General features: G+C 31.3%; 1 long non-coding RNA gene across 5 annotated transcripts in view; it reads right to left on the bottom strand.

The window, feature by feature from the left end:
• The window catches only part of LOC110039328, a 47,610-nt gene extending 24,000 nt beyond the window's left edge, over positions 1-23,610 (bottom strand). For 3 of the 5 annotated variants that reach the window (XR_002295504.1, XR_002295506.1, XR_002295507.1), the window contains exons 1-4: positions 23,088-23,610; positions 22,789-22,853; positions 21,679-21,801; positions 5,978-6,075 (exon numbers count right to left, since the gene is read on the bottom strand). This is a non-coding gene — a long non-coding RNA (uncharacterized LOC110039328). Of the gene's footprint in view, positions 1-5,977; positions 6,076-21,678; positions 21,802-22,788; positions 22,854-22,946 lie in introns of all 5 variants that reach the window. The other 2 variants (XR_002295505.1, XR_002295508.1) reach the window with 2 other exon arrangements.
• Positions 23,611-24,886: the final 1,276 nt, after the last annotated feature.

The raw sequence follows: 24,886 nt of genomic DNA, 5'->3' as shown, positions 1-24,886 counted from the left end.
CCCTCGGGTTGGGGGTTCGAATCCCCTCTGACACAATCGGCCTTAAGAAGGTGGCACTCGAATTGTTAAATACATTAGGAGTAATTGGAGGCTCATAAATAGCCTCTGACCATTCCTTTTTAACATATATATTAATCATGACACTCCGATGACACCAAGAAAATATACTTTTTTGTGATCACCAAATAAATATATCTATAAAAATACAAATATGAATTTGTAAGAACTATAACTTCACTCAATTGATGTCATAATTGAATAACAAATCAAATATTATCAATTAATAGTTATTACTAAACCAACAACACTCATTCAAGTTAGCTTCTGTTTAGGTGTTCAATTTAGGAGGAATATTATTTTATTATAATTTAAATAAGGAGGTGATTATCACCATTTATTTTTAATAGTTAATAGAAAAATATATTTTACCAAAACAACTTCACTCCAATGTGTTATATTCAAATCACAAATCTAATATTATCAATTATAGTTACCACTAAACCACAAAAAACTTATTCAAGTTAGCCTAAGTTTAGGAGTTCAATTTAGGAGGAACAGTATTTGATTATAATTCAAATAAGAATGTGATTATCACCACAAATTTGTAATAATTACTAGAAAAATATATGAAATAAATTGACATATCCAACATTAAAAATATAAAAAAGAATTCATTTTATTATATTCGAAGATTTTATCAATTCTAGACATCATTGATCTGATAAAAAAATCCTATTATATGATTACTTTTCTTACCTAATTGCACTAAAGATTCAATTTCAATGCTAATACTTCATTTTTGTATAAATACAAACTTTGTTATGCAAAACAAGACGAAAAGAAAATTCACATAAATCCATAGAACAACCAAACACACAGTGACTTATGTGATTCGGCACAAACCCGCCTATATCCACAGAAAGAGGTTATTTCATCTGAATTAGAGTTACTTGTCAACACACCCTTATCCTGCATAATCCCTCATTCATGGAAGAGGATTTTTGTATACAAATTAGGAATATTTCAAATACATGTAATATCATATAATCAGTCTCCTCAAAATAGATTTTATAATATAGAAAAATCATATAATTTGTTCTCCCTAAATTAGGTTACATAATATTAATCTTTCTAATAAAAACACTTCTTGATTTACAATCATTAGATTTTAATAATATTCATAACAATCTACACCTCATCTCACACTTCTAGATAGAATTAGAATGAGCTCCAACACAACAATTGCACCAAGATGATTACTTACATGTCCCTCTACCAAAAAGATTAAGCTTCACGTAGTTATTCAAAATGCGTGAATATGCAATCAATTATGAGCTCGCATGTACATCAAAATTTTATAGCAAATAACCTTCTGGACTGGTAGTATTTTTATGAGCTTGTTCGTTGTATTCTTCTTCATATCTATCTTCTTTAATAGTGCATTGTCACGATTCATTAAGTCCCGAACAATATAGTACTCCCATCAATGAACTTGGTATAAGCATGATTAACTAGAAATTTGGCAAGAATATCGCACTTGACTGTCACATAACACTCTTAGAGACTCCTAATCAACTCTCAAGTCATTTAGTAGACACTGCATCCATATCGCTTCCCTCATCGTCTATTTGACTGCGATGTACTCAACCCCCATAGTAAACAAAGCAATGGTTCACTGAAGAATTGATCTCCAACTGATTAAATATCTTGCTAGAATCAATCTTCAACTGACTGAACCTTCGACCAATATGAATAAATAGCTAGTTGTAGACTTATTTCTATTCTTATCAACCGTATCGTCTGAATTAGTATATAGCCTACAAACAACTTAATAATAAATATTTATTTTCACAATCCAATCCGACATCAACCATACCCTTCATATACCTCAAAATATTCTTCACAGTCTACTAACAATTCCTTCTTGAAACATGCATGAAACTGCTCACAATACTAACATAAGTTCCAAGAGTATCTTTGTTTGATCTTGATCATTGAATGGCTTTTATCATTGATAAGGTCGGGGCAATTCCACTTTAATGGCTTTTATGATTGTTTGATCTTGATCATTGAATATTGTTAAATGATATTTTTCATCCATTATACAGAGAAATGCTCTAAATAACAACTTGAATGATTCAATTGTCTGATCTGATAAAAAGGATACTCCGACTTGAATGTTTTGTCAATGATGGTTGATTCCAGCAAGAGGTGGGCATACTAAATTAGACTTATTAAGATGTTAACTTGTGTAAAAAATTATCACATCCCCAAAATAATGGTAATTAACGCTTGTCATGTCATCACTCCAAAGAGAACTCTTTAGCGTGCTGAAATCATCAATTTGAACATGCCACATAAACATGATATCTTCAGTTCGTCTCTCCATGAATAATTGCATGGGAGAATTACTATCACAATTTTCAATCATTTTCATTCAATCTGTTTGGATTAAATTAAATGAATATCTTTTAATCTCATTCATTCAATGTCGCCAACTTCTATAGCAAGCGAGTTGAACGCATCAGTAGCTTCAAATCCCGCTTCTGCCATCGACCTCCAAAATTCTCCTTTACCTTCATTGATTCCTCGGCCGTACTCAAAAGTTGTCGATCACCTGGCTTTGCTAATAGATGATTGTGACTATAAATATTTTTATCTTTCAATTGTCATCAAGGTTTACTTCATATGTAATCATTGCTAAACATCCCTTGTGTTTGAATTTTTATCTGTTCTATTATGTTTAATCCCTCTTGAATTCAGACATAGAGAAAAAAAAATAATCTTTTGATTTTATATTTTGGAATTTGGTCAAGGACATGGTTTTTCGTCACACTAAATTCAATGTCGTATGCATAACTACAACACAAATCATAAGCCTCATTTTCAATGTGAGCAATGATAGCAAGCAGTTTGTCTACAATATGTTCATCATGAAAATGAGTTGCATCATTATGGCATACAAGCATATTTTGCACATTTAAAATTCAATATTACATGCAAAATAAACTCAACATTATTATTAAAAACTCCACATCAAACATAATAAAAGATTATATCAGCTATCAGACTTCATTTAGAAGTTTTCTTCAAAGTTTAGGATTACAAATCTATTTATGTTACCTTATGACAAGATAAAAAATCTTCCTAAAACATAATTAAAAGATTACATATATATAATTAAGTACAAATATTATAAACACATCAAATATCAGGTGTAAAAATGAATATGATTTTCCTACAATCAAAAGTTCTCTGAACAAAACAAACCTTAAATATCATAAAATAATGATGCCACCTTTCATTTCTACTAAATATAAGATTTTTTTTCAGAGTTCTAGACAAATCTACAAATAAGTTCAAAGACTATAAAAATATGAGAAAATTTCTAAAAATACTAGAATATTTCTAAGGAAATGTAACCCAGAACAACATATAACACCTATTTCAGCTTTTAAAGTTTGTTCATTCTTACTTTCCTTTCATTATCGACACAATACACATGTGCTTTCTAGAACCAAAATTGCCTAAAATGAAAATTTTCTCATCACATAAAATATTAAATATAACAAAATACTGACTTCACCGTTCGGTTAAAGTAAAAACAAGATTTTTCTTTAGAGTTTGGTTCATACACATCTACCATTAAGTGCAAAGATTGTGAAAAGTCTTAACATTTCTAAGGAAACGTAACCTAACCTAATACAACATAGACACTGATGTACTCAATCTGTGATTGTTAATTCTAAGTCTCTTCATGAATGAGACAATACACAAGTGCTTTCTTGAACAATAATTGCCTAGAATAATTTTTTCTTATAAAAACTAACCTAAAATAAAATAAAGTAGTTCCTTCAGCTTTTGGTTAAATTAACATTTTTATCTTTAGTTTTTTGGTTCATAAACATCCCCGAAGGTCTAAAATCTTTCGAAAAAAGGTATATTAGCATGTTATAAAAAATGTCTTAAGTTTATGTAATAGATAAATACCGTATTTTTTTAGGAAGAGTGGGAATGACTTAGCATATTGTCATAAGTATACATTAAAAAAAAATCACCCAGACTAAAATAACCAAATTATAACATAAAACAACTACTTAGTTTTGCATCTGAAAATATTGTAATAACTCTGAGGTGGTTTTCAACGATGCTTTCTAAATTGAAGACTACATGATTTAAAATAAAGAAATCACTGGTATTCTATTAATTATCCATCATTGAATATCTACTTTGCCTTCAAACTTCTATTTTAATTTTCTTCGTCTTCAAAATTTTTCTTTAGAATTTTAAAACCATTTTTTTTTCCGGCTCCTATATCTTTAACTCTAAATTCATATAAATGTTCAATTTCTCTCGCCTGGACACGCGCGATAAATATCAAAATACTTGCAGTAATAATTTCTCAGGTCGGGTTCGGGTTAATTTTGATTTTTTTTTCTAACTTTTGTGGGGCAAGCGGTGTCCGGCAACGTCTGAAGTTGCTATTGGCGTTCCGACGTAATTTAACGTCCTAACGCCGAACGTAATACTTTTTCCCTCCTCACACAACCTTGACTTCATCTCTTGAGCGTGATACTTCTTGCGCTTGACTATGTTGCATGCGAGACACCCGTCGGATTCTTCTTCCTCCTCGCTCGCTCTTTATCTCCATCTCCCTCTCTCTACTTCTTGCACTCACCTCGCTCTACTTCTGCTTCCCCTTCTGCCTCTCCCATATAAAGTCAAAGAAAGATGAAACCATCGAAACAGCTAGTGAATTTATTTTATAATTATTATATCTATTTTAGTCTTTAAGTTTGTTATCTATCCATTGAGCTACCGTATTTGGCTTTTTTTTATTCTAGTTAATCACTAAATGCTTCACTGGTCTTTTTGCTTGGTTGCTCTTTGATGGTTTTGGTGATCTATAATATAATATCAGGTTATAAGCCCAACTTTTAAAAGTCCTACATTCTGTGAATCGTTAGTCTTTATTTTTGGATGCTCGTTTCACAAATGGAATCGTTCGTCAGTGCAAAGGACTTCAATCCCTACAAATTAAAGATTATACGGACCGCACCTCTCGATTTTGTCCATTCTTTTATATATAACCATTTAATGTAAATAATGGGAAAAGAAAGGTCTACAATAAAGATAGAAGCATGCAAAATGAAAAGCAAAATTAGCAAATAGTTACATTATAGAATCTATGCCTGCAAGAGAATCATCCTGTTAGCGGCAGTGAGAAATAATTGTTCCATAAAGGCACTGCTCTCTGGAGCATAATGCTACCGACATTCTTTTAGTTTATTTTTAAGCAAGTATAACTGAACTGCGAAATTATACATGAAAAGCATCGCATCTTCTATAGAAACAAGATAACCGGAAATTTCTACAAAGAAAATTCTAATGGATAAAAACTCGTAGAATTCAAATGTTTTATGCACATTTCCGTCTGGAAAACATGCACATAGTAAAATGTGAGTTCATGCTTGGACACTAGCATAAGCACAACAAAATTTCAAAAATGATTAGTTTAAAAAAAATATTGAAAAGAGTGAAATAGCAGTTGCTGATGAAAACTTATCAATTCACTTCAAGGAAACTAGCAGTGCGAGCGGCTAACATTGAATAACCGTCTTCTGAATAGGGCTATAATCGGGCAGAGCCGAGCCAAATATATCATTGTTCGGACTTGAATTAGTATAATTTTAAGTTTTTCAGGTTGAACTTGAGCTTGTGTCGAGCTTCCATACATTTTTCAAGCTTAATTTTTTACCTTTTACAATGTTTGAACTTGATATACACTTGCTTTGTCTATGACAAGTGAATAGAGATTTAAACGAGCTAAAAATTCAAATGAAATTTAAATTTTCATATAAAAATTTTAGAGAATAATTTTAAATTCAAATCACTGATTATAAATTCATAAACTTAAATATTAACATAATAACATATAAAAATAAATTGCATAAACAATAAAACACAAAACCCTTACATTGATTACACTCCTAGTTCAAATCTGAACTTCTTATCTAATCATTGATATGATTAGATAAGCCATCCAATTAAATGACGGGAGATCGAGATAAGTGACTGCAAAATAAAAAGAGAAAATGAGGCAAGGATTAGAGATTATCCTTTTTACATAATTATTCTCATTGAAAATTTTGTTCTTAAATTCAGAATTATAAATTTAGGGAAGGATTGAAGAACATTTGATTCATTAGATTGAAGAACATTTGATACATTAGAAGATTTGTGATTAGAGAATTTGTAAAGAGGAAAAAAAAGAATTTAAGAAGAGTAATTATATTTCTAAATTATAGTAATGTTTCTTACTTATGAGTACATTCTTGATTTCAATTTTTCATATTTAGATCTATGGCTAATGAATTTTAAACTATAACTGATTGTCCCTATCATTAGACATGAAATATGTAAGTAAATAATTGCGTAAAAATTTTACTTGAAGATAATTAGATTATTACCAGACCTTTAGATTTGATTAGAAGTGCATTTCTTCATTGGTAAATACATATAAATTGCCTCATAATAAAAGAATAGATGCCATTAATAATGAAATATGCATATCATATATATAAATTGCATGTATGTGCATGATGATAAAAGATGTTTTTCCACTATGGAACTAACTGGGAAAGCTAATGTATTCACGGGTGCAACTGCTTTGCTGTCTCCGCAAGCAATCATGAAATTTAGAACATGAGTAGTGACTCCGACATGAACATATCCACGAGGGGGTGAATAGATACATTTTCACCTAAAACAACAGTAGACCTAATTTGTGCCTCGTTGTGCCGATGGGATACATATCAGTCAAGGTATGTTATGTTTAAACGGTGCTATTGAGACAAATGTATAAATTAATAGCAAGAAGTGCTCTAAAAGTTTAAAGATTAAACTTGAAAGAAAATAAAAATGATTAATGAAAAAATAAAAAAAAGTGCCCTTATATGAGCATATCTCACTAATCTTACTATATAATTTTATATAACATAATAAAAAAAAAATCAGTATATATATTGTTTTCTTCTCATTGAGTTATTATAGTTTCAAGTATAATTACTGCATTGAGAACGCAACACATTGATTTAAAAAATTTCATATTTAAACTTGTAAATAGAAGACGAGCAAGAGAAAAAAAATGTTTACACAGAGAAGACACCTAACAAAATAAAATAAATTTATTTTTGATTAATTTAATTTTTAGTTATTAATGGCACTTTATTTTAAAATTAAAATTAATAATAATTTTTTTAATTTCACCATCAGATCGAGTGTGAGCAGTATCAAAATCAGAAAAGGCTATTGTGATGACTCATCTTGAAATAATTTTAAACGTAACTCCAACTAATTACTACGGGACTAACGAAAATGTTTGCATTCTGGGATGTTATGTGTCGACGTTTGATCACAAGGCTAAAATTATGGCCATAGTCTTGCACAATATAAACCTCAACAAACCGTGCTTTTGAAAACTAGAAAAAACTCTTATGTATAACAAAGTAATATTTCAGACTTCCCTGAGCCCAATCGACAGCTGACAAAAAACAAGTCAACCACAAGTCAAGCAGATATAATCCATAAAAATAAAAATATGATCCACAAACATACAGTAATAAACTCAGCAGGGAAAAAACTTTTTGAATAGCATAGCCAGAAATAAGCTTAAACACGAAGTATAACAAGCAAAGGTCAAATAATGTCAAAATTCATCAGCTTCTACAATGTGCGACTTCAAAGCCGGCATTAGTTTTTATCGTCAAAATATACCTGAGTTCAAAAACGATTAGTTATCATGATCCCTTCCGTACATTTGATGGATGAAACTGTAAGGATGGAGCTTTTGAAATTGTAGTATTCGATGCAGAGAATGATAAAGCACATGTGATAGAACAATTGACACAGGGATGGCCGATTACGAGCCCAGAAGTGTTTAAAGAAACTTTAAAGATGCGTTTCATATAGTCAAAAATGTGATAAAACAAATATAAAAATTAGACGTGCATTTCAAAGTGTGACAAACTTTTTTAAAAATTATATGTTGAATTTATTCTTCTCGTGGATAAAACGAGAGAAAAAGCCCAGGAAAAACTTGAATTATGGAGGTCTACTTTGGAGTCTAAAGGCCTTCGTTTAAGTAGAAGTAAAACTGAATACATGAAATGTAATTTTAGTAGTAATAGCTCTAGTGACAGAAGTGTGATTTTGGGTGATCAAATTATTAAAAGGTGTGAACGATTTAGATATCTTGGGTCCGTTGTCCAAAGCGATGGTGATATAAATGGGGATGTTAATAGTGGAATTCAAGTTGGTTGGTTGAAGTGGAGGAATGCTTCGGGTCTTTTGTGTGATAGAGAAGTACCGCTAAGACTGAAAGGAAAATTTTATAAGACGGTGGTGAGACCTGCAATGCTCTATGACACTGAATGTTGGCCTTTAAAAGAGAAGCATAATAATAAGTTAAGTGTTGCCGAGATGAGAATGATTAGGTGGATGAGTGGCTTTACACTTAGAGACAAAATGCGGAATGAATATATTCGTGATAGGGTTAGTGTAGCTCCCGTGACAGACAAAATTAGAGAAAGTCGTCTTAGATGGTTTGGTCACATTGAACGTCGACCATCTAATGATCCGATTAGGAGAGTAGATGTTTTAGATTCGACTTGTGTTAAGAAAGACAAAGATATACCTAGAAAGACTTGGGCTTATTGTATTAAAAATGATCTTAATTTATTAGAACTAAATGAAAATATGATACTAAATAGGACGCAATGGAGAAAAAGGATTCATGTAGCCGACCCCACGTAGTGAGATCAAAGCTTTGTTGTTGTTGTTGTTGTATATCTTTTTCAAGCACCCCTTGGGGAGGCAAGTTTGTTGGAAATAATAGAGAAAATGAAAATAATTCATTTTATATATAGATCACATGTCAAATCATCAAGAAATATAACTGGAAGTGTACTTGAATCCATTGAATAAAATAAGTGAGAGTTATTCCATCTTCTAGGTTTAAGGCAACATTCTCAAGGAAGTGAGAGTTTCTCATTTTACTCAACTCTTGTAGGAAATAAACCACAGCTATGTGAGCTACAACTCATGAAATACTTTAGATGATAAATCTTTAGTAAGTGGATCCGCAATCATAAAATTTGTCCTTGGAAGTTCACTTGACATTTGAGAAGTCTGAACTCTTTCTATTACAACAAGAAACTTTATGTTAATATGTTTTGATGTTGATGAACTTCTGTTGTTATTTGAATAAAACTTACCGGTTCTATTATTTAATTTTAATAGCTATCAATACTGACAATAATATATAGCCCGGTGATAAAATTCCACAAGCATATGTAATTTGAATTTTTCTTTCATTATAGAGGAAGTAATTAGTGGTTTCTTACACTCTTCTAAAACACAACACCTCTAGCTAATATAAAAATAGAGCCTGAAGTGGATCTTCCACTATCGAGGCAACTAGTAAAATCAAAGTCAAAATACCACATGATCACAAAATGATCCGATCTTTGATATGTGCGCATAATTTTTTTTTGTTTTCTTTCAATATCAGATAACCCGCTTTACTGCAATCCAATGATTCATTCTCGTGCTACTTAAATATCTGCAATCATTCCAACAATGTACGTAATATCCAAACGCATAGAAACTTGAGCATACATAAGACTGCCCTATAGGTGCAAAAGGGATCTTTTCCATCTCATTCTTTTCATGATCAATTCTTAGGCATGGAAACATATTGAATTTATTACCCTTAGCAATGGGTGTATCTCCTAGTACACAATCTTTCATGACAAATGTACTATGCACTTTATCGATATATTAAGCAATAGCACGATTATAAACTGGATGAATTTGTATACATAACAAAAAGGATGCATTCTTAAGATCTTTCATTTCAAATTTCTTAAAAAGAATATCTTATTTACATACATGATGTCTATATCATGTTCCAACCTGTCTTATAGCAAAAAGAGCTCTCAACAAAATTTCAACTATTAAAACTATTCAACTACTTCAATTTTCAAATGATAAAAAAATAACAATCCTTTAATTTGATCGCAAGACATGCCATAATAATTGAACAACATTAACTCATATTGTACTAGTATATCATCCAAATAAACCACAGCTATGTGAGCTACTACTCATGAAATACTTTAGGTGATAAACCTTTAGTAAGTGGATCCGCAATTATAAAATTTGTCCTTAGAAGTTCAATCGACATTTGAGAATTTTGAACTCTTTCTATTACAATAAGAAACTTTATGTCAACATGTTATGATTTTGATGAACTTCTGTTGTTATTTGAATAAAACTTGGCGGTTCAATTATCACAATTTAATTTTAATAGTTGTCAATATTGACAATAATATATAGTTCGATGATAAAATTCCACAAGCATATTCCTTCATTTGATGCCTAATACAATATTTGAATTTTGCTTTCATTATAGAGGAAGCAATTAGTGGTTTCTCACACTCTTCTAAAACACAACACCTCTAGCTCATATAAAAATAGAGTCTGAAGTGGATCTTCCACTATCGAGGCAACGAGTAAAATCAAAGTCAAAATACCCCATGATCACAAAATGATTAGATCTTTGATTTGTGAGCATAAATTTTTTTGTTCTCTTTCAATATCAGATAACGCGCTTTACTGCAATCCAATGATTCATTCCTGTGCTACTTAAATATCTGCAAGCATTCCAACAATGCACGTAATATCCGAACGCATACAAACTTGAGCATTCATAAGACTCCCTACTACAGGTACAAAAGGGATCTTTTCCATCTCTTTCTTTTCATGATCAATTCTTAGGCATGGAAACATATTAAATTTATTGCCCTTAGCAATGGGTGTATCTCCTAGTAAACAATCTTTCATGACAAATGTACTATGCACTTTATCGATATATGTCGATTGTGATTAACCAATAACACGATTATAAACTAGATGAATTTCTATACATGAAACAAAGTTGCATTCTTAAGATATTTCATTTCAAATATCTTAAAAAGTATCTTATTTTCATGCACTGTGTATATCAATGTTTGCTAGTATAATGTAATCGACAAAAATCATAAGGATGATAATTTTATTCTCACCGACTTTATGACAAATAAATTGATCTACAATATTATCTTTAAAATCAAAATAAGTAATCTCTTGATTAAATTTCGATACCATTTCCAAGATGCTTGCTTTGAATCATAAAACCATGTGTTTATTTTCTTTAACCAAAAATCTTTTAGGTTGACTCATGTAGATCTCTTCATCTAAATTCTTATTTAGAAAGTCAATTTTCACATCCATTTGATGTAACTCCAAATCAAAATGAACTATTAGTGTCATGATAATTCTAAATGAATCTTTCTTGGATCCTAAAGAAAATATTTTTTTATAGTCGATATCATATTTCTGAGTGAAATCTTTGACAACAAGTCCGGTTTTATATCGTTCAATATTGTCATTCAAGTCACGCTTAGTCTTAAAGACTCATTTACAACCTTCAGGCAATTCAACAATATCCTAAACTCTGTTGTGATCCATCGATTTCAACTCATCTTTCATTGCATCTAATTGTTTGTCAAAATGTAACTGGATCTTCATTGACTCACAAGTCAAATTCAGACTCGTGTAGCTAAACCACATAATCATCAGAAAAAGCTGGTCATTTTTGTCTTTGAGACTTTATAGGTGCTACTTCATATGGTTAATCTAATGCAGGTTCATTAATGGCAGTTTCATTGTAGAGTGTTTGATCGTTTATTTGTTGTTTCTGTAAGTTGTCAAATTATTCAACAATTGTAGGAATAACAACTTAAGAAAAAATTTTGGGTAAAGGAACTTGAACACTAATTTCTTGGATCTCCATCTTACGTGGTTCCAAACCCCCAATAACTTCATTATTTTCAATTAACATAGCATTTCCCACTTCAATGATTCTTGATTATGGTTAGGACAATAAAATCTATACCCTTTAGATTTTTCTGGATAACCAATGAAGAAATCACTGATTGTTCTTGGTCTAGTTTCTTTTTATGTGAATTATGTATCCTTACTTATGTCGGACAACCCCAAACATAGAGATGCCTTAAACTAGATTTCCTTCTTGTCTACAGTTCGAAAGGAGTATTTGGAACTGTCTTACTAGGAATCCTGTTTAACAAATATGCAGCAGTTTTTAAGACATGCATCCACAATGATGAGGGTAAAGAAAAATTACTCATCATACTCCTGACCATTTCCATTAAAGTACAATTTTTCCTTTCTTAAACATCATTTTGTTGTGGTGTTTGTGTCTATGTATTGAACACATATGTTATTAGTTTGAAAGAATTTAGCAAATAGACCTCGACATTGTCTAAATTAATTGTAACTTCCATAATATTCACCGTTTTTATCAGACCTGATAATTTTCACTTTTCTGCTAATTGTCTCTCAACCTAAGTTATGTACACCTTTAAGTAATCTGTAGCTTAAGATTTTTAATGTAATAAGTAGACATACCCATAACGTGAAGAAACATAAATAAAAGTGATAAAAATATATCTCTCCACCAAAAGATGGAACAACAAAAAATACACAAATATCAGTGTGTATAATTTTAAGGAGTTGTGTGCTTCTTGTGACGGCTTTTCTAAGGGCGTGTTTGGTTAGATAGTCTCGCCACAGCGCAACATATGACCGTGTATTTTTTTTTTTTTTTTGCAGTTTGGTTCAGCGGCCTCCCTGCCGCTTCCCACGATTTGTAGGAAAAACGGACATCCAATACTTATCTGCGGCCTAGCTTCGTCGACACAGATTTTACCTCCATGCCCCTTTTATAAAGCCCTAACATGTATCCCGCGAAAGAGAAGAACACATAATCTTCTCTCCTCCCCCAGTCTTCTCTGGCCGGTGACAGTTCCTGATCGTCTTGCTCCTCTTCTCCTCCTTCTCTTCCTGTTCTCGTGATGTCGTAAAGAAGGGTAAGAAATTTTGGCCCTACCCCATAGATTTGTTCTAGGTATGATTTGGTAGCGGTTTTCCGTGGGGTCTGCTGCAATTTTCTGATTTGGCGATGGTTTTTGTCGGTGACGGAAAGAACCACACCTGTATGGATACTTGTAAATGGGATTAACTTCTTCTTTTTTGGGTTTTACTTGTTAAGCAATTACAAGGAGTTATTGTTGAAGGTTAGAGCATTTACAAACATTGCTCTTCATGCTTCAAAACTTTTTGGTTGTTACACAATGCAAAGTAAAGAAAATTAGAACAAGTGTAAAACTGTATTGATGTGCTGCTAAATAATGAGGTGTTATATAACTAGAAAGTTGTATGTGTCCAGGTTTGTGATACTACCTCACATAATACATAACCATTTTTAAAGAGTTTTACAAAACAATGGCAACATGGTCATTTCTCCATAAACAGTTGCCCCACAAATGTTTTCGCACAGCTGTACCAAACAGACAGTCAGCTTCCCCGCAGTAGATTTTTAGGTCAGCACAGCTGCAGCTGTGCCAAACAGACCCTAAGTGTGTGCAATCCACACAAATACTAAGATCAGTAAAATCTAATTCATTAATGATTTTATTTTTTACTAATCTTTCAATTATTTCTTTGGATATATGACTTAAACGTTTATGTCACAAATAAGTTGAAATTTCATTCATAAAACCACGTTTAATACTAATATCATGATGCAAAGTCATCAGTTTCAGCTAAAAGTTTATCAAGTTTAAGCTTATATAGATCATCACAAAGAATACTAGAACCTATGAGATAATTGTTTTTAAACAAACTGAAACAACCACTTCCAAATTTAAAGGAGTATATACTAGAATCAAGTTTAGATAATGAAATCAAATTACGAAAAACAGAAGAGACATAAAGTGTTTGAAAAAAGTTTAAATGACGTCTAGTAGCTAAAATCAATTGATAGGTTCTAATAATTTCAACTGGTGTTTTGACTCAGTTCTCCATGAAAACAAGCTTTTCATTTGGGTTGTAAGAAATCACTATATCATATTAGAAACATAAGTGGTACAACCAAAATCAATCCACCAGGTATTATAACGAATTTTCGCCAAATTTGATTCGAAACATACAGAAACATAAGATTCACCTTTCTTTTTGAACCAATTTTTGCGTTTTTGACACTCATTTTGATAGAGTCTAGGCCTTCTAAAAAAGTAGCACTTAATTTTTTTATGTTCCTCTTTATGAATTGGGCAGACGACACATTAATCTTTAGTGGTCCTTGCTTTCCATTTTCATTCTTCTTTCCAGGTTTTTTTACAACTCTTCTTTGATGATCCGTGAGATTAATGGAGTGATTTGCTTATTTCTTAAGTCTTGCTTCCCCTTCAATGAGCATACATTGTAGTTTATTCACACTTCACTTATCTTTCATAGTGTTTTAGTTCATGTGAAATGGATCATACTCAGAAAACAATGAGTTAATAATAAATTGCACAATGAAATTTTCTTCACATCCATTTCAAGGGTCTTGAATCTTGCTGCTATGTTCGTCATTTCAACGATATGCTTATGCATAATACGAGAACCATCAAATTTCATGTTAGTTAATGTACTAAATAATGTCCTAGCAAGAGACTTATCAGCAGAGTCAGAATGAGAATAATTCTCTGCAAATTTCATAAATTCATTGGCTATATGTTGTTTGTTAAAGTCATTCGCATAAACATTAAGTTTAATATGTTCGATTTTTCCTGAGCTTTATAGAAAGATATTTGCTCAGCGCTGTTAGAATTATTAAGAGTAGTGTCAAATCAAGGTCCAGAACACTAAGGTGAAACTGGGCTTACTCACGCTCTTCTGAGAAATTAAGTCCATTGAAAATTTGAACAAATGTAGCTTGAAAATGAAAAGAAACAGTAGTTACTGCAAATAAATAAAACATGCACGTACATTAATGTTTCAAACATTAAACTTACATAGATATTTACATAAAATCATATTAAAATAATAATTATAAAAATAATAATTTATTGAAATCTCCTTTGGATGATATAACAATACACAATAATAAACATAATTGACGCTCCACTTAAATTTAATATAATTGGTAATTGTTTATACTCAAATTAGATGTGTCTATTATCTTTGAAAATATAAACATACCTTCACTAAGTATATAAATAGGTTACAATTATATTCAAAGATTATAAAAGAAATGATCAACCTTTGGGTGATCTAGAAATAGTTTATAATCAATGAATTTTAATATTTTTACAATAAAATGTTAAATTATTTCATAACATGCATCACATACTCATGAGTAATTGAATTTATTTAATTTTACCTATATTAAACATAACATAAATATCAAATAAATAATAATTTCAATCGCATCAATTTATTTTGGTATTAGTGATCAAATTCAAAATTTAATTAACAGTGGAATTTTAATACAATTAACATAAATAAAATTATATGAAAAATCATAAATTTAGTAATCAAGACTCTGATATCATATGTTAGAAATTCATGTTTAACGTTTATGACAGAAATTATAAAAATACAAAATAATCAAGATCTTTTAAATTCATAATTTTTACATACTTATAATAAAGTAACACATACATGTATTCATGATAATAAAATTTGATCTTGGAAAAATTTGATCTTGAATAAATGGAGTTTCTCTTTTTAATCCCTTGAAACTTTCTGTACTTTCTGATGGGGGGAAATGTACAAGGTGTGTTAGGAAGAGAGGGGACTCATTCTCTGAATTATGTTTTATTTAACCATCATTCATCAAGAAGACACCATCCATCAAGGAGGTTACTAATTAATAGGATTTATGATAATTTAATAAATTAATTGATTTTATTATTAAAATCAATGACATAAATTAGCAACCTCTATTCATTATGGGAGATACATGAGTTACTAAAATAAATATCATAAGTTATGACATAAATTATTAAATAACATATATTTTCATGAGTTATAAAAATGAATAACTTAAGTTATAATTTATTATGACATAAGTTATGAGTTAGGAAAATAAAAAAATTAAGTTATCATGAGTTATAAAAATAAATAACTTATCACTTATTATGACATAAGTTATGAGTTAAGAAAATAAATCTTAAGTTATCATGAGTTATAAAAATAAATAACTTAAGTTATCAAAATAAATCTCATAAGTAATTGAAATAAATGTGAGCTGCAAATAAAAATTTAACATATACCACCTTTTAGAACAGATGGAGAATGTCAGTATACCCAAGAGCATAGATTTTACCCAATACCCATGAGCATAGATTTTACCCAATCACCCGAGATAATTGTGATGTTTAAATTGTTAATTGTTTTGTCAATAAAAGAATATCAATCAAAGAGGAGTGGGCATCTTTCCACCTCGAACAATCGTGTAAATTATATTACAAACTGTTGTGTCAATGAGATAATATCAGTCAGGAGTGTGTTAGATTATGTTTAAATGGTGCTCCTAAAACAGATATGAATATTAACAACATGAAGTAGAAGTAAAGTTAAAGATTACATTTAAATATTACACTTAAGGAAATATAGCAAATTATAAGTTTAATTTTAACAAGGTTGCATTTGGGGCGACAACAAAGCTACGGCGCGGCAACGCGCCGCTATTTTAACCCAAATGCAAAACATGCCCTGGTACGTGCAGCCCAGCTTCGTTGTTCGTTTTTTTACCCCTGTGCCCTCTTTTACATTACCCAAACCCAAACATTGTGCCCCGCTAAAGAACAGAAAGTTGACATCTTCTCCCCTCTCCTTTTCTCCGACGACTTACGATAACTAGTCGTCCTCCTCTTCTCCGACATATCTCATGCTACCTATCATCTTCCTCCTCTTCTCACAAGTTTCTCACGCTACCTATGGCTTCTTCCTCCTCTTAGCAGCGGCAAGAACTTTTTTTTATGCCCGTTGGATGCTTTTGGATATGTTGTATGTAGTGGTGTAGCTCTGATTTCCTGGTTCGTACTTGGCATTGGCATGGATTTGAGGTGGATGCGGCTGTCATGAACTAGAATATTGTGGTAATTATCATGTATATGTCTTCAAGCAACGCAAGCTCTTAAAGTTCATAGTTTCTTATAATTTTGACAACGTAGGAAGTTTATTTTCTTTCTTCTATTGAGTTGTTGAATGATTTGTTTATTGATGCCAAAGGATAAATGTGGTCGAACTCCATGCTTTGTTTATACACGTGTGTAATGTTTCAACCTTCAAGGAAAACTCATTAGTTTAAGGTTTTGTTTAGGGCAGCGCTTTACTTTTCATATAAAACTCATCTATTGAAGTTCTCTTTTTCCTTTGGTTGTAATTTTCTTTATGATTGTTCAATAATGATTAAATTGTACGTTGATGGACATGCATGGTGTTTCGATAACCTTTTCAAGTTTTCTTGAGCAATTGTTATGTCGCTTGAATGTCTATGATTCTATGGGTAACAACAACATCAATGTGTCATTAGTAGAGAATATGTGTGCGTATGCATCTTCGTTTTGATGGATCTAAGTTATGTTGAGCCTCCATTCTCCTATTTCTAGAAATTGTGTTGAAGGTTGTTTGCCAAGTTTCCTTGTCTCTCAATATTTACCTATGGTTATTGATTTATTATAATTTTTGTTGCACTCAGATCGAAAAACTCTACGGGAGCCTTCTCTATTGTCGATGATTACTTTCAGGCTAACCCTACCCCTGCATGTTTGCTCTCCCTCTGACCTTCTCTATATAATATTGGCCAATGAAGATGAAATCAATTCATAATGTGATCTTGCCACTGCTTAGGAATGGCTTAGATGGTTCTTCTGTGATTGTAATTTCATTAAGCTATTCTCTTGCCATGATGTCAGAGAGCAGCTTGAATGTTCAGTGCATTTGGGAAACAGTTGCGTTTTAAATACATAAGAATCGTATTGTATGTGTGTAATTGTTCCAATATTCTAGTTATGTAGCTAGAACCATGTTCAACTATAATTTTGAATCAGTTTTTTGAGGGATCCGGCTTTAATGAGCTGGTTCCAAATAGAAAAGATTATTATGCTTGGTTTTTTGAGATTATTTCCCAACTGTATTTGATTTAGTAAAATTTATGTTACACTCATTTTAAAAAACCTTGATGGTTTTAAAATTTATGTAATGAAACTTTAATCAGACATCCTCTAGTGTGCATCGTCTTAATTGAATCAAATGCTTGGATTTCTATTTTGCAAATTCATGTGGGTAATGTTGTTCCTACAGTGTTTCTAGCAATAAACTGTTTTGGATTTGTTTCATGTAAGCCGCAGGAAAGATAAGCTCCATAATTTCAGGGACCTCCCGATGAATGCTCTGCCACTGCGGACTACAACTTTCACTACAAACGTCACATTAGACACATAGCTACGGGAGACAGTTCTAAAGCTGTCTGTGGATCATCGCAGAGCAGTGTGGCTTATTCTAATGGGTAAAAAGTCCAGCGGATTCCACTGCCGACGGTGATCATGAATGGAAGCAACACTGGAAGCCATGTAGCACGAGACATACATCGTCTTCATGCTAAAGACAATATAATCATTATATTAATGATAATTTTAAAAGTTTTTTACTTTTTTTTTGCACTCTTGCTACTCGTTGTTAAATGAGATGTATATCTAAATTTTTATACTATTATAAAGTGAATTTCTACTTTTGAAGTAACAAATATATAGCGTCCAGCACAAGTTTCACAGCAGCAGGTTTCTAGGACAGCTAGGCTCCAATTGATAAACTATTAAGCTGCAACTGCCCCAAACATACCTTAAATATCAAGGGCACCTATATTAGATTATTGTAAGATTTTTATAATAATATGAAAATCGACATTCATATTACTTTCTTTTCTTTGGGTTACTATAATTTAGAAGTATAATTGCTCTTGATATATTTTAGATAACTATTATATTATTTTAATATTTGTTTTCAGATTTAAGCTTTTAAATAAGAAGAATACTAGTAGCTGAGCAAATACGATAACAACCAGAAAAGTAATTTTATTTATTAATTAAAATACTTTCTTTAGTTGACACTTTCAATAATTTTTTTTTTAATTAAGGTATCAGTGATAGAATTACAAATATAAAAAACTTAATTCCATTATCGAACCGTCGGTTCTCACCTTGATTAATTCAAACTTCGGATCGGGTCGTGACAATAAATCACTTCAATGCATTTAATTTAGTGTTTCTTTGTATAATGGTTTGGTGAACATGTTAATTCTAATATTAACACATTTTGATACTAGATGTTATGTGCATCGTGCAATATAATAAAGTTATGGTGATATATGCTTTGAAACTAGTTGCATATTGTAATGTACGACATTGAAATAGTTGGAGCATGATGGGATTTGCATTGAATTTAAACTAGTTTTATGACATCGTGGCATCCAAAAATTGAAGTAAACTAATAATCAACGTACAATAAATTACCAGAAAATTCATATTAAAATGTATTATTTACATAGAAATTTCCCTTTAATTATTTAATTAACTGATATATATTTAGTTTGTAAATTAGCTTTTATGTCACTAAAATTTGTTGCTAACTCAACTTAATTTTGTTATCATTCCATAACAAACAACTGTCATAAATCAATAAAGCAATTTTGTTATAATAAACAACTATTCCTTGATCAATATTATTTTAGCAATAACTATTCTATCACAAATAATATTTTATAATAAATTTGGGTGAATAGTTGTTACAAAAAAAACTGTCATAAAAGACTTCATGACAATCATATTTTATCTCATAAATCAATAAAAAAAAGTAATTAGGCAAAACTGAATCCCCTTCACGGTCATTGATTTTCTTCTCTTCATCAAAAAATTTTAGTGACAATGTAGCAAACTATTCAAGCATAAACAATGCTCATGCTAAATTTGAGAAGATGTTAGAAATAAAAGATTCTTCACAAAAAAAAAAAAGTGAAAAAGTGAAAAAAAGGCTTTTTTCACAAATCCGCTTTTTTCCTATGCCTTCTCTTTTCGACAACGGTTTCTTGAAGAAGATTCTGAAATATAGTGAGTGATCATTTTTATATACGAATTGTTATTGCACAAATTTTGGATTAGTCGAGTTCTTGATATATTGACTTAGAGAGCCTCTTCGGGATGCAATTTATTAAGAAGGGCAAAATTGTGCTTTGGAAATAGGTGATGAGGTATATGGGAGAACAACATCCAATAAAAAAATGTCATCAATCATAACAAGCTGATTTGAAGTGGTATGGATCATTAAGCATCTTATAAGTTAAAGTATGATTAAGGTGAGTAGAATGTGTACCTAGAAAAGGATGTTGATCATGAGAAAATGGACAAGAGACGCAAATGCCACTATGTTTGTAAGAACACTTAAGGTAGAGGATTTAAATGTGTTAAAGTGTGGATGCATGTATCATTGATATTGCTTTAATATATATATATAGTGACTTTTTATGTGTTCACAAAAGGAATCATCAAGACCAAGTATGTGACATCTATTAAAAAACTTGATATGAGCAAAGTTTACGGTATAGATGGGTTGAGAATTAACCAAGAATTGACCCTTTGACCAATAATTAAAAATTGAGTTAACATGTGTCAACTCACTCAAGTCATAATTGAGTTTAGATGAATAAATTTGAACATAGTTGGCTCAGCTAATGTTAACTCAACAAGATAATGCTCAATTTAAAAGAAGTTTGATGAAAATGTCCTGAAAATCCTGAAGGGTAATGAACATGATCCATGAAAAACTTCATGAGTTGCACACTTCAAAAAATTACAAAATTTTGATGTACAATGAGACCTGACTAAATATTGATACTAAACTAAACAGAAAAATCCCTAGAGTTAATTAGATAACTCAATTTTTGGACTTCATTTTAGGCTCAAATGAACTAAAATTTGAACAAAATTATAATGCCAATATAACAATATTCGTGAAATAATAATCGCAAACAAAATCAACAAGAAGAACAAAAAATAGAAGGTAAAAAAATGATTTCCAATAACGAAACAAATATTCTCGCAAAAAAATTGTACTTGCTAAAAAACCAAATCATAGAGAAAGACCTAATCAATGCAGAGAGGAAAAAAACAAAAAATAGCTTATATTGTCAAAGAAGTTCGAACGCTTAGTAAAGGATACTCTAGCCTAATCCATATAGCATCCAATGAATGATTTAGCAGCTAGCAACTCAAAAAAAAAAAAAAAAAAAAAAAAAAAAGAAAAAAAAAGCTCAAGCTAGTCAGCAAAACAGTGCAGTGGAAGCAACTAAGTTTGATATCATTCACCATTTGTACAATGAACTAACCTCTTTGAAGGTTCATGATAAAATCTATGTCATAGAAGATCTTCTATGTTCATTTTAAAACAGCCTGATACTCCACATCAGCTGGGAAGAGGATAAAACTCAATCCAACTTCAACATATATAATTTTGAATATAATAGAAACCTCATTTCTAGTGCTAGAAAATACTCTTCTTCTTAGACTAGCTCCATTTGATATGGTTTGGATAATACCGTTTCTCTTTTATGATGCAATTCATCTAGCTTAAATCTTAATAACATGTATTGAGCGACCTTACTGTTCAACATCAGGTTTGATACTCAAAAAGTACAACTTGGCTAGAAGTAGAGAAGGAAAAACGTACTTAGCTTACTTTAGACACGATACCAATAAAATGCAACAGTAAAAGAAGCAAGTCATGAAGTCCACTCCAAGTTGTTACGTTATGGCCATAACTTCTGCCACTAATGTCAAAGTACAATTGTTCCTGTGATGTAATGTAGTTTGAAAATTAGGGGTGAAAATTATTAAAGTTTCAGGGAATGCAACTATCATTTCAGTCAGGCCATCATGAGTCAAGTTTTTTTTTTCTTATGTTCACTTGTGGAACCAAATATGAGTTATTTCTCTATTTGGAAATCTCATAAAAAATATAAATTTTATGTGACTGTATGAATATATATATATAGTTTTTTGTCCCTAGTGGAAAAAAAATAAGTAAATTAATAATAAAGCAACCAGCACAACAGGAAGAAGTGACTAAGTTCCGTAAGAGATTACATCAACGATAATAACCTTAATCAGATTCGTACAAGATTTAGCTACCCTTAACTAATGTCTGATTACCAACCAGACTCTACTTTCCTTCGCCTTAATCACCAAACAAAGACAAAAAATTTCATTTAACAATCATATATGTCTATTTCGAACAAGTCGTTGGTTCAAATTTAGTCAACATATCATTCAGTGCCAAAAAGAGACCGTCAGCGGCACCCAACCACCCCTTGTGTAAAATAAAAAATATATATAAATTAACATAATTATTCCCTTCAGAGTAAAATAGTTCCAAAAAAAATACAATTTTGTACACCTTAATAGATTATATGCCTATCAAGCATTAAATCTATATTAAATAAGATTAGAATAGAAATTTAGATCCAGGTCCTACGAACATAAACCAGAAGGCAAAAATATAGTACTGTAAATCAAGTACATAACTTCCAAACAAGCAAGAAATTGAATATGTAATTTCATGGCATTCAATCAATTACCTAATGTAAATATTTTCTACTTCAAATATAGATCTCCAAACCCTAAACTCTAACCAGCCAGCCCTTTAAAACATAGAAACCCAAATGACTACTAGAGAATCGGGTGATCAACTTTTGTTGGGAAATGAAGATCAATAAATTACTCAGTAAAAGCCTCCATGGAATAATAAACGAGACAGAGAAGAATAAGCAAAACGACTCACCTGCTACACCGGTCGATCCATGAAACAATACAAGACATTCCGATGCAGCAGCAGCTTCATCCCCTCTGAAAGAAAGTAGCAAGAATGATTTAGGTTTGTTTTAAGGGAATGGACAATGACTTGAGATTAGGGTTTACGATGAGCCGGGCCTTCTTTACCTTCTTTACTAAATAAAAAAATAAAAAAATAATCGAAGAAGGAAGACTGGGGTCGTTCGTTAGGGGAAAATTAAATCAAAATTTTCCCGTTCGTTAGACATGGAAGAGAGCAGAAGAGTACTCTGCTGCTATCCTTCTCACCTCTACTGTACCTTTGCAGTATCAGCTGACCGACTACCTTCTCAAAAGACACGCCAATGGATATGCACGAATAAAAATTCATACCCTCCGTCTCGAAAAGCGTAATAATACCGATTGAATTGAAATTCGTGCCTGATATGTCCGGGCACAGCCACTCCAACTGCTCCAACCATCCAAACATAACAAAATCCGCTTCTTCACATGCTCTTTATCATCTTCTCCAGCTTTTCTTTGTTTTGTTTTGCGAGAAAATGGAAAGATGGTGCAGAAAGGTAAAGAGAAAATTAACATGACTGGATAAAACAGTCTGACAGAGAGAGAGGTGAGCACGCAACGCGGACAGCATTCTGCGATGCGGGCACCGCCGCTGTGTGCTCACTCTCTTCTGTCAAATTCTGTGATATTCAGAAATTATGAAACAATGAAAAAGTGGAGCGGGGAAGAAGAAGATGAAAGAAAAAGGAGGAAAAACAATTATTGCAGCGAGAGATTTTTCTTCTCTTTTTAGGGTTGTTCTTCTGGTTTTCTGAAACGGAACGGAGGTGGGTGGAGGGCTTTAAGGCCACGGGCCAGGTTACGGTTGCCACGTGTCGATGGCTCATTCTTCTGCAGTAGAATTAGGAGTCGGAAATAAAAACACGAATAATTTTTAATTTTGAATGTATTCTAACAAATTTAAATTTTATGTTTATGTAGTCTCCAAATTATTGCATTTGATTTAAAATGAAATCAAATACTTTTTATTTTATGAGTATTTAAAATAAAATCAATAATTTTATTAAGATAATTGAAATAATATATATGATTTTGTTATATTTAAAGAACGCACGTCAAAATTTGCAGGCATACCACTCAATTCTAACGTATTTACATATAAAATTTCTGAATTTTTATGTTTTAAATTTAATTCTCAAAATTTTCATTTCACATCATAAATATTATTATTTTAATTTTTAAAATGTGGAATACACCTTTTCAGTCATAGTTAAGGTGCAGGATTTGAAATTTAGGTGTAGATATGCAGCAACATTGAAATTAAGTGGTATATATGTAATTCTTTGGTTTTTTTTTTTTTTAATTCAAGATCATTCGCATTATTTTCAATGCAAAATTGATGAAAAAAAAAAAGAGTTTACATTTGAATTAGCTCGCACATGACTTGATGACCTCTATGATTATCTTACGTTAGTGCACGAACGAAATGGGACCATATTTTCTCAAATCTCTCAAATTGTAGGTGCTTAAACATTTGCCTGTATGATTCTTAAGATAACTTTCAAACAGAAAAAAATATATTGATGCATTATCAACGAATTCTTGTTATTTAGCATGAATCCCCAAATTCCAATTCAAGATTATGTAGAGCTCTGATATATGATCAAACTGACTGTCTCAACAAGATAATCCAATGATATCAAAGTTAGTCTAATCGTAGTCTGATCAAGTAAAGCACAAGTCATTAAAGCATATTTAAAAGATTTTGATCATTAATTGTATGGTCAAATGAAATCCAAAATTGACATAATCTAGTGAGCCAACAATCACCCAATTCTGAGGTCATTAAGGTCATTACATTATTTTTATGAACGAGATGAATAAATGTGGGTTATTTGATCGGGTGGTTACGGGAGTTATTATCCAAGTGACAAAAATGCCTCTTTTTCAAGGCTATAAATAATCCCTTCTCTTCACTTGAGGGGAGAAAAGGAGTCTAATTCTTGTGTTGTTCTGGACTGAATACCAGGCAGTAATGTCCCGCTTGAACCTAACTTGAACCCAACTATAAATGTTGGGTCTAA

The sequence above is a fragment of the Phalaenopsis equestris genome, unplaced genomic scaffold (assembly GCF_001263595.1).
Source record: "Phalaenopsis equestris unplaced genomic scaffold, ASM126359v1 Scaffold000002, whole genome shotgun sequence".
In the NCBI taxonomy this organism is placed as follows: domain Eukaryota; kingdom Viridiplantae; phylum Streptophyta; class Magnoliopsida; order Asparagales; family Orchidaceae; genus Phalaenopsis; species Phalaenopsis equestris.
This window is presented reverse-complemented; position numbering and strand designations above follow the sequence as displayed.